Here is a 9,448-nt window from a genome sequence, read left to right as displayed (position 1 = left end):
AATCCTGCCGTGCACTAAAATGGAGTTGAAGAGGTTTCATCCTCCTCTGTGTGCTCTGACCTGGCACGGATTTCGATAGCTGTATAAACAAGTCTTTCTTGCTTATTCCCCCATCCCATTTATCTATGCTATTTGCTAACTTATACCAAGAACACTTCGAGTGGGAAATATTCCAGCACGCGGATGCTGCAGACAAAGTTCAAGAATTGCCAAACACGCTTATATAAAGCAGATCACACAAAACAAACTTTTCCTTTGACATAATTGCTAGTTTACTAAGTACGAAAAAATGAAGTGGGTAGGAGCGGGTGGATCACACTAAGCTGGGTCTGTACAGCCACTGGAAAAAAAATTAAAAAAAGAGGAGAAAAATCACTTTTCTGTGCATGCTACGTGTGCTTAGGAGTCCAGGTCAAAGAATTAATGTGTATGGGGGAAAGAGGCTCATAAGCACATGTCAGTGTTTAATATTGTCCCTAGGGAGCTTTGAGAAGACGCAGGCTGGAACAGCAGTGGAAAAACCCACTCTCCCCTGTGCCTGTAAAGTGAAGCGGTGGGTGGAAGGGGACAGGACCAGAGCGATCTGGAGAAACAAGAGCAGGGGCCTTTCTGCAGGGTGGTGAAATTCAAAACCCCTAGAAATATCAAATCCTGGGCAGAAAGGGACAAAGCCAGAGCAGCTACGTGGCACAAGGAGCTTTCTGCAGACCTCCAGAAAGAGGAGGTCATGGTTTTGGTAGGGGGCTGGGGCTCGTGCTGCTCTGGAGCCAAAGCAATGCCTCCATCACGAAAGCCATCCCCAAAAGCCTCCTTTTAGCTTGCTCATCCCCAAAATTCTGTCACCACCTTTCCAGGTGGATGCACTGGCATAGGTGATGGGGTAGCTCCCACCTGCACCTTTCCCATCCGCAATTTTCCATCCCTCCTTGCTTCCACGTGAGGATGCAGGGTCCTTGCTCAGAGCCCCTGCCCCTTGACTGCCATGCTCTGGGGAGGAAGGAAAGTGGTTCGCTGCCCCCTCCCCTTTTTCCTTTCACCCCATTCAATGTTTGAGTGTCAGGAAAGAGTAGAAAAGCTTGTGGCACAGCTGAAAAGAAACCATGTAGTCATTGGCTTTCTGTTGTTGTGGGATAGAGATAGTTGTAGCTGAAGGGAGAAACTGCCTGAAATATATAAATTTAATTCCCGAGCTAATAGATAGCTATTGATTGTACATAATAATCTGATTGCTCCTTCCATAGAAATTCTGAGGAAGGGCTTTGGAGTAATTCCGTGCAGTTCATTACTTGAGGAACTCACCTCGCTCCAGTTAAGAGCATCTCTGAAATGTCAGCGCTGTTAACGAGAGTTGTAAATAAACCACCGGGGATGGGTTAGGTATTTTAAATCCTCTAGTTCACTCTGTAAGCGTAGGAATGCTATTCGGAGTATTCTGGCTAAAACTCAACGCGAGCACTTATATTCTGCCAACTCCAATCCCCTCCTGGAGTTTCAAATGGATGCGATATTTATCTTCACTTCCCGTCTTAACTATTGTGTGTTGTTGCTGTAGGTTGCTAAACAACTGCTGTCTCATCGGTGGCTGTATGTTGCTCGTGAATAAAGTGATCCCCATGTGCACCCGAACCGTAAAGCTATTTGGAGTCCTTGCATAAGAACCCCAAGGTACGTGTAAGCTGTTAATATTTATTATGTGGAGCTGAGAACAACGAGTGAAGATGGAGGGATTAGAGGAACCGAGTGCAGGCTGCCGAACGGGCAGGCAGGATGGAAGAGAAAACAGATGCCCGGGAGGAACGAGCACAGGAAGCGCGAGGGCTCCTGCACGCAGGATTAGACGCCAGCGGAGCATGGAAAGCAAAAGGCTGGGAAGGCTTCGGAGAGCCAGGGTGGGGAGGGCAGATGCAGCACTGCGGCTTCTTGCTCGGAGGCGAATTTCTCCCTCTCTGCTTCCCCCAAATCGAGCATCAGTTTAACCGCAGGCTGGCTGGGCTGCCAGCAGCAGGAGCCCTGCGTGAGGGGACCTGGCCACAGCAGGAGGCAGCTTGGGCAAGGTGCTTCTGAGAGGCGTAGGAGAGGGCTTGGACTTCTGGGCCATGATGCTCGGGCCTGTCCTCCTCTCTGCGAGGTGTTTGGAGAGCCTCCTAACCTGCTTTCTGCCTCATCTCCCAAGAACAGCATGACCTAGAAACCCTATGTTTCTTCTGCTGGTTTTGCTTGAGCTGGGCAAAGAGGTTTTTTTGAGCCTTGCAAAAGCCAAGGGGTGGTGGGGAGTGACACCAGCTCCTTTCTGAGGAGCAAGAAGCAGCTGCTTTGATTGCCACGATTTGACACGGGTCACCAAACACCTTTGGGACGTGCTGGGTTTGACTGGTGTGAGTTGGGAGTGGGGCTGCCACCCCCACACATCTCCATTTGGGAGCCGGGAAAGCACTGCTGCAAGAAGCCCTGCTGGTTATTGTGGGGTTATTGTGGTGTTCGGGTGGCAAACAGGCACCCAAACATCTCGGATGGGCGCTGTGGTTGGCTCCCAAAAGCCACCACCAGCCCAGCCATCCAAAGCCAGGTTCCTAGAGGTGGCCGAGCACTTCCTAACATGCAGCACAGGAGAGAAATCAGGGAAAGGCAGCTGCCTCCGACCTCTGGTGGGAGCTGGTCGCTTTGGCAAGTTCAGGGCTTCTTTCAAAGCAGAGGGATCAAAGCTGAGCTGTTGGTGGTTTTGTGCATCAGCGCTTCGGAAAGTCCCTTGCTCCAGCCAACTGGCAGTGGAAGCAAAGCAGGTCGGTGCTGCTCTCACCTGTGGCCTTCTCCTGTCCTCCTCAGTGCCCGAGTCCTGTTCTGGCTCAGGGTGTGCTCAGAGAAATGGCAGAAAACTGGCACATTTGTCACCGCCAAGGCGAATTTATTGGCACCCCCTCCCAGTCCCACCAGATTCTGGAGCCAGCTCTGCTTTTCCTCCTTGCTCCCGTCATTAGCTCTCAGCTGCTGCAGAGAGAAATCTCCAAAATAACTTCACAAGGGACTTCTTGCAGATCTGAAGACTTGAAAGAAAAAAATAAAAAAATAGACTGTATGGGAAATGGAAAAGGTGAAGAGAAAAAAACAACAGGCAGTCAATAAAAGCTTTCAGGGAAGAGATAAGAGCAACAAAACAGAATGGCTTACTGCTAGCTAAAGGTGTGATGGGAATGAAAAGAGCTTCTGCAAATGTCTGGAGGGGAAAAGAAATTAGAAGAGAAGTGTATCCATTAGTAAATGAGTGTGCGAGTGTATTATTCATGGCTGCAAATATCCGAGCTGCAAAAGTGTGACGTTTTTTACTCCTATCTGACTTTAGTGGCAAATTTAAGAATTTCAGATCGCAGGGAGGTAATTAGGACCTAATAAGGCAGCTTTTGGCTGCCGCTGCACCCGCTCGGCATGCGAGGGAGGTGGCGGCGCCCCTGCTGCAGCTCGCCCCCGTGAGCCACAGCCTGAGGTGGGCATGGAGAAAGCTGGGCAGACACGGCACCCTGACCGGGCAAGATGCAATATCAGGGATTTAGCTGAATTTTTAGCATCCCCAGGCGCCCTTCGCTGGGGGTCACTGCTTTGCTTGCCTCTAATTAGAGCAATTTCTCCGTCAGGAGGGGACGGTGCCTGGCTCCGCAAAGGCCTTCCAGAAGAGCAGCCGCAGATAGAGCAGATCCAGGGGATGAGAAGAGAAGATGTTGTGACAAATTTCGTTCGTGAGGTGGCCCGTGTTTATTGAACCACAGAGCGTGGCAGCTTGGATAGGGTATTTCAGCAGAGAGCATTACTATTTTGGTATTTCTGAAAAAAAAATAATTAAAATTGGCTCGGCTATAAATACTAGCACGCAAAAGCACGCTGCCTGGAGAACCCAGCCTGCAATGATAAATGACTGCTGAGTGCTATTTAGGGCACGGGGGCCTAAGTAAGTGTCAGGGAACTAAATATCTAGTTGAGCCTTGGCATCCTCACTGATGAGTTCAAAGGGGGATGGCAAAGGGAGCCGCTGTGGGCTGCCTCGCTGCTGGGGCTGGTGAAGTCCCTGTGCTGCTCTGAGCCACACCGTGGTCACCACAGCCTCCTTAGAAGATTTGGTCATTAAACCCCATCAAAAAGGACATGGATGTGGGCAGGATTTAGCACAAAAGCCAGATATACCATGTGGATGTGGTGGGGACAACCCAAAAAACGTTAGGAAAATGTAATGGGCATGAAAAACAGAGGGTTTGCTATGACACCCCACATTTAACAGCCTCTGTTGAGAAATCCCTGCTGAGCTGGGCTGTCCAAACAGCCTGGCCCCTGATCTCGCCATGCCCAAGTCCATCTCTTCACTGAGGTGGCCGTGCTCTCTTCCCACCGCTGCTGCTGCCTGTAGGCAGGGCTGGCAGGAATACGGAGGAGCTGAAGGGACGCAGCAAAGCTCACGCTGCATTTACCAGGCACATCTAAAGCACGAGGCCAAAGCGTTTATTTACGGTCTGGCTGACGTGCAAAACATTGACCACGGTGAAGCACCCTCGGGAGGGAGGCTGGCGCGGCGCCTCTGCTCGCCTCGTCCCTCCTGCACCCGCACAAAGGCGGCTGCAGCCTTGCAGGAGCGGAGCTGCTGCACACAAAAGCGCAGTGCAAAACCACAACGGGCGCTAGCATGAGAAAAAGGGAACCATGCTTGAAGAAATGCTCTCGGCTATTTTGCAGGTTGACTGCGACAAGCTTGCAGGAGCCTGAGCCCGTGCACATGTCCTGCCCCAAAGCATCGGGGCTTATTATCAAATACCTGCGAAACACCGCGCCGGGCAACCGCGTTAAGCAGGCACCTGGAGGGAAGCGAGGAAGGTCTGCGTAAGGGGTATGTGGGTGGAATGAGGGGCCATAAATCCACCACCACCACGGATCTGGCTAATTTAGTTAAGCCTCTATATTTATTCAGCGCTTGGTAAGGCCTTGATTAGAGATTGGCTGGGGCAACATTTGTTTTAGATTATGTGCAGCAAAGATCTCGTGCCTCTGAGAAGGCTCTGCTGTGTATCACTCCCAGGTGTTCAAATACCATGAATCAGATCCCTCAGTATTCTCATCTTTGGCTTTAAACAAAAAGAAAATAACACCAGCTCCGTTTCCATTTGTGTTTGAGTCTTGCGGCCTCTGAGGCACCTTGGTGGCCACTCCAGGGGTTTCTTTGCAGACCCCATGGCCTGAAGCACCCTGAGAAGCAGGAAGGGCAGGGCAGGGGGGCTGCATGTCCCCCACTCGCCCTCCTTCCCTGCTCTCGTTGGCGTTAAAGGCAACTCCATCAGGCCTGAGCTTGTTCTGTCCTTGAGGCATCTGTGGTATTTCGAACCCGCATTTGTCTCCAGCAGCCACGGCTGTGGAAGCAGCAGCCAGCAAAGACATTTTTTTCCTACAGTCCGCCGGTCCCTCTTAAACCTGGAGGGAAGCCCTGCCACTATCCCTGCCTCCTTTCACCCACAAAGCTCGTTCACCACAGGAAAAACAGGTTTAAATAAGCAAAAAAGGAAAATAAAGGAGCGCTCAGAAGGGAAATAGCTCTGCAAATTAAGACCCAAAGAATCCCGGAGGTATTTGATGCTTGAGCGGCTGAATGAGATGCCAGGCAAAGCATGCAGAGCCACTTATTTATTTAAATTGGCATGGGGACACTGCTCAAATTTGCAGCCTGCAGCTATCCACCAGATCCAGCGGGATGACGTGGGCATTGCAGGCTGCGGGCGCACAGCCCCTCCTCGGGGTGCCCGTGCTATGGGGCTGCCCGCAGCCACCTGCCCCAAATAAATCTGGGGGGGGAGAGGTAGCAGCAGCCAGGAGTGGTGGGTCAAAGCTGTCCCTCCTGAAAGCCCTACGGGGCTGTTTTTAAGGTTCTCCTCCAATTACCCCCTTGGAGGTCCCCCCCAGCCCCACTCCTGCTCCACGACCAAACGCGAGCACTGCAGCACAAAGCTGTCGAGCACATGGGGCACGGAGCAGCAGGAAGCAGCGATCGATTGCACGAGGTTTGGTGGGTCTGCATACAACCAGACCACCTCGTTTTCAGCCGCCAGCCTCTTCCTGGCCTCCTGCGGCTCAGGATGTAGAGAGCAGCCCGGGGGTTACTGCAGCCTGTTGGGACCAACCTGCAGAAATTCAGGCAGCTATGGAAGCAATAATTTTGTTTCCCTTCCCAAGCTGGGCTTGAGCTTAGCTGCGTTCAGAGTAGAGGTTTGTTGGCTCGAGGTGGAAATGAAGGTGATCTAAACCCAAGCCCAGCTTTGTTTAACTGTGTTACGCTCCTCTCTCTGGGGCTCTGCTGACATTGTATGCTGTTTTCCAGACTAGCACCCGGCATTTTGCATGGACACATTCCCAATGACTTTCCAGGCGAAGAGCTGTGACAAAAACCTAACCTGTTATGTTGTAGGGCACTTCCTCTTTGCCCTCGCCTAAGCAGAGAGCAGCATTTATTTGGGATATTTATGGCTGCAAGGAACGGTACCCACGTTGTACAGCTCACCAAACAAAAAGGAAAACCCCACCATTAAAATGCAGCTAAAGAAAACACGCGAAAACCAAGATGTGGAACAAATCCCAGCTTGAATCATCTGGCTCCAAGACCTGCGTGGAGCCCATTGAGCCTGAGCTAATAGCTATTCACAACATGCAAGGAGCAAAGACAAATAGGAATGGCTTGGAGCTAAAGTTTTGCTGTGCCGCATCCGGAGACAACACCGACCCCTCTTCTGCTCTGGCACCGATCGGGACAATGTTCCCTCCATGCCCTCCTCGTGCACCTCCAGGAAGGCCTCATCTCCTTTTTGCTCCTTTGCCTTGCATTTTGGGGCACACATACCCGCTGAAGCCTTTTTTGCAAGGCTAATTGACCCCACAGGATGCGATCTGCTGCCAGCACAACATCAGCGCATCCTCCCGCTCCCCTGACCCGCAGGACTCTTGCAGGCAGCACGAGCTGGGCAAAGGAAACAGCCAAAGTTAAGCCAGCTCCCATGAGCAGAACAGGTGATGGATGGAGAGGATGTGCACGGCGCTGAGCCAGGTATTTTGGAAGTGCTCAGGAGGAGGCTGAAGCTGCTGGCGGGGAGCGTGGTGGCGACAGGTAGCTGGGCCGGGTTACCTTTTAAATCTGCTCAGCTGCAGGCGGATAAGATGCGATCAGACCTTTAGGTGTCATTTCCTTTCCACCTCTCTGTTTGCTTGCAGGGTGTTTTCCTAATTTCATGTTTCTGGGAATCCTTCCCAGCTCCAAAGATGGGTAAATCTTGGCGAGGGCTCTGTGCACAGCGCAGCTCCCCGGCAAGCTGCAGCCCCCCAGGAGCGTGCCCAGGCGCTGGGCAGGGCGAGCAGCTCACCGCAGCGTAGCTGCATTGGCCCTGCAATAAGCTGTCACTCTGAGCAGGGTTTAATAGCTTCATTAGATTAATGAGCCTGGATGAACCGAGCCTGGGCAGTCCAGCCAGTGCAGCTGGAGCGAGCACCACGGTTAAGCTAAGGTAGCCAAATTTTGCCAAAGAAGAGGCTGAATGCCGATGGCTCTCCTGCCTGCCCCAGACACATCCCCAGGAAACCCAACCCGTGGCTGTGCTGCTGGCGGTGATCCCACAAGTGCCTGTCACTGTCTGAAGTGTTATCTCTGGGGTGCTCTGATAAGCCTCCGCATCTCACGGGCACTTCAGAAAAGAGCAATAAAATAAGATGGCAAGCAGCTCGCCAGCACACTGTCCCAGTCCCAGGCTGCCACGGCTGGTTGCTGTTTCAAGGAATGGTTTTTGGGCACTGGAAGCACTCTCTGGTACCGTAGCTATGAGAAAACCCTGCCCGACATCGATAACTCCCCTCTGCAGTGTTATCAGAGGCCTTATCAACGCACGCAGCTGGTGCCGGCTGCAATGAAATTCATTTCAAGCCTGTTTTCTTTGCAATTCCTCAGCTGGACATGCTTGTATCAGTCACAGGGGCTGAGGAAATTGATCCTATCCCAGTGGAAGTGCATCCGCTCGGCAGCATTTTAACTCATCGGGCTGAAAATCCCCCCTCCTGCCCCGCTGCCCACACAGGGCTGGCCTCGACAGCTGAGCTTTGGCGGTGCTGGTGAGCATTTGAAGCCCACCAAAGAGTTAAACCTCCTGGTGCCTCGCCGAGGCCACCGCGAGCTTCCTGACATTTCTCCCTTCAGCGGTTTCTCACCCTCTTGCTGCAACCCTCCGAGAGCCGCCCGAGCATGCTGCTGGCGTTGGGTTTGCAGCTGAACGGCCCCGTGGTGGGCCCATGTGTGAGATCTGCCCCGTGGTGGGCCCACGTCTGAGATCTGCCCCGGGAACCTGTGCCTCACACCTTCCCGGGGAGGCCGTGCTGCAGCTCCAAGGTGGGCACCAGACCCTGGGGCTTCTCCTCCTCTATGGGTGGTGGATCTGGCCGGCATCAGCAGCTCTTGGATGGCCCCAGAAGAGCCCAGTTGTCCTTCTCCTTCCCTCCCACGCCAGCACGGGGGCTCTGAGCTGCATCTCGGTGTCCCCAAGCATGCAGCTGCCACCAGGCTGGATGGGGAAGGAGGTGCTTCTCGCCCAGCTCAGACAGAAGGAGATGGGGCAAATCCCAGCGAGAAGACAACGTGGAAGCAGAGGACACGCACACGCACTTGGGTTTTCCCCTTTTATGTTGTGATAAGGGGCTCTCGCCACGGATGGGGTTATTTGTGCTGCCCGATGTGACCCAGTGGTGCGGGCCCATGCTGGAAATCGCCTTGCCGTTAAGATTGTCAGCTGAAAAAGAAAAACGAAACAAACAAACAAACAAAGCCAAATGCATTTCAGGAAGTAATCCAGGGAGCAGGGCTGCCAGAAACCCCTAAGAGAGAGCAAACAGTCCTTATCTGGTAAAGTTTTATGTTACTTAACAGCAGCGCAAGTTTAATGGCATTTTTGTTGTTGTTGTTTCTGCTGCACACAAGGCATCATTTCTGGGCGGATCCTGTTATTAGCGTTGGTCCCCAACTATTTCTATCAGGGTGTTTGCTCATCTTCCCCTCGCCTCTGCTGTAGCCTGATTGCTAGGAATGGTGATTGCCAGCAACTGTAATTTCTTTAGATCTGAGGCCTCCGAGCACTCAAGGAAGAGATAAATATCCTTGTCTTACCCTGCTGGCTTGGTGACCAACGCCAGAAATGTCACTTTCTTGTTTTCCTCCCTGCCACCAGCAGCGCAAAACGAACAAGGGCATCAGATTTCAGGAGTGCTTGGCTCAAAGGGGGACTTTGTTTGTGGAGGCGGGCTCGAAAGGGCATTAAAAGGGCTGGCATCCCGAAGGGAGAAACCGAGATGACCTTCGGGTGATTTTCTGCGGAAAGGGCATCAGCGAAAGTTGGGCTCTGCGGCCATTACCCGGGCTCTGTAGCTCAGTGTGAGGGAGTTAACCAAATGTCAA

This window comes from Aythya fuligula, chromosome 1 (assembly GCF_009819795.1).
Source record: "Aythya fuligula isolate bAytFul2 chromosome 1, bAytFul2.pri, whole genome shotgun sequence".
Classification (NCBI taxonomy): domain Eukaryota; kingdom Metazoa; phylum Chordata; class Aves; order Anseriformes; family Anatidae; genus Aythya; species Aythya fuligula.
Note: the sequence above shows the minus strand (reverse complement) of the source record.